We start from the raw sequence: 1,897 nt of genomic DNA, 5'->3' as shown, positions 1-1,897 counted from the left end.
CATCAGGATGGTCCTCTGGATGGGCTTCAGGTAAAGGTCCTCCTTCTTCCCAGGGGTGTAGTTAGGGCCCATAATCCGGACTTTCAGGCCAGTGGACACCAGTCCTGAGAAGACGCGTCCAAAGGCATAGAACTGACCTTTATTGGAGGTTGGCACCATTTTGGAAATGTACATCATTAGTGGGCCTTTAGGATCACAGCTTTTAATGCCCATGGCGGCCTCATCATCTGGGGGCCCCTCATATAGCAGCTCGCAGCGGTACTTCTGTGCTGTAACGGGCGACGGCAAGTGGATGGTGATCATCTGCAGCAGCGCGTCCCCAGCTGGCAGCCAGCGGCGCATCACAGCCTTGAGCAGCGGCTTTCCCTCTTTGTCTTTGTCCTCACTGTCCAGCTTAATGTCCAGCTTCTCAATCAACTTTGCTGTCTCCTCTTTCTTGAAGTTCATGATTGCATCAAACACCTTGAAGATGGGGTCCAGGATGAGCTGGCAGAAAGTACGGGGCAGCTTCTTTCCATCAGGGCTGGTGGCTGACTTGCTAAACTTGCCGTTGGCTGGATCGAAGTACCGGTCACCCCACAGCTTCTTCATCATGTCTTCCACCTTCTTGGCCTGCTCAGCAGGCCCCAACTGGCCCTCCCCCTTGGCAGCGAACTTGGCCACGTACATCTCTGCAAACTGCTTTAGGGTGAAGGCCCAGCCATGCAGGCCAGACCCCAAGCCCACAGTACCAAGGACAGGGTCAATCATGATGTTGCCCATGGGACCGCTCTCGCCCTCGCCGTAGGTGGAGATGATGACGTTGACGTTCTCCACTATGCGCTGGAAGGTCTGGTACAGCTCCTCGGGTTCCAACTGCAACTCCAGCAGGGCCCAGTCCATCTTGTTCATCATGAGCACGGGCTTGATGCGCTCGGCGATAGCCTGCCGCAGCACTGTCTCTGTCTGCACGCACACACCTGACACACAGTCCACCACCACCAAGGCGCCATCAGTGACACGCAGGGCAGCCGTCACTTCTGAGGAGAAGTCCTCATGCCCAGGAGAGTCAATGAGGTTGATAAGGAAGCCAGAGCCATTCTTGCTCTGCTTGATAAAGTTCAAGTCATTCTCAGAAAGCTCATAGAAGAGGGAGATAGCGGTTGACTTGATGGTGATACAGCGCTCCTGCTCATCCTTCCGGGTGTCAGTGAAGCGGGTCTCACCAGCACGAGCGGATGCGATGATGCCGGCTTTGCACACCAAGGAGTCCGTCAGCGTGGACTTGCCGTGGTCCACGTGGGCGATGACAGACATGTTGCGGATGTTGGCCTTCTTGTCCATGATGGCCCGGATCTGGTCTACAGTGAAGTTCACCATGGTGGTGGATGTCGCTGGATTCTCCCAGACAGATCCGACTGCATTGAGCCGCGCCGGGGATGGCGGCGAGGATGGCAGAAGAGCTATAATTTCTTAATAAGAATGAAGTTAAGAGGGCCAAGTACACCTCAGTCACATAAGTGCCTGCTTGACAAGCACAAGGTCCTGAGTTCGATCCCCAGTATCAAAAAAAGAGAATGATTTTTACAATAAAAAATGTTAACAGATAGAAAAACAAATTTTTGTTTCATAATATTGTATTTCTGAAGTCATTTGAAAAATCTTTCAAAGTAAGTTAATTTATTTTTACTAGGCTGTAGCCTCACAACTTAAAATTCCTTTTTAAAAAAATTATCTTCAACCAAGTTTCTATATAGGATCAGATTTTTGTACTTAACTGTCTCTTTCTAATTTAGATGAAAGTCATTCTTTTTTAAAATGTTAACATATTCTACATTACTTGTGACATGCTTTGACTATGTGGAAAGATAATCCTCAAATCTATTTTGTATTTGGAGATATAGGGTCATGGCTAATA

At 49.4% G+C, this 1,897-nt stretch overlaps 1 pseudogene across 1 annotated transcript; it reads right to left on the bottom strand.

Moving 5' to 3' along the window:
- Positions 1–1,400, bottom strand: LOC101577506 (annotated as a pseudogene). Its single transcript, XR_001117000.2, has one exon. The product of XR_001117000.2 is annotated as an elongation factor 2 pseudogene (transcript).
- Positions 1,401–1,897: the final 497 nt, after the last annotated feature.

This window comes from Octodon degus, unplaced genomic scaffold (assembly GCF_000260255.1).
Source record: "Octodon degus isolate 3935 unplaced genomic scaffold, OctDeg1.0 scaffold00013, whole genome shotgun sequence".
Taxonomy (NCBI): Eukaryota; Metazoa; Chordata; class Mammalia; order Rodentia; family Octodontidae; genus Octodon; species Octodon degus.
Note: the sequence above shows the minus strand (reverse complement) of the source record. Positions and strands in the feature narration are given on the sequence as shown.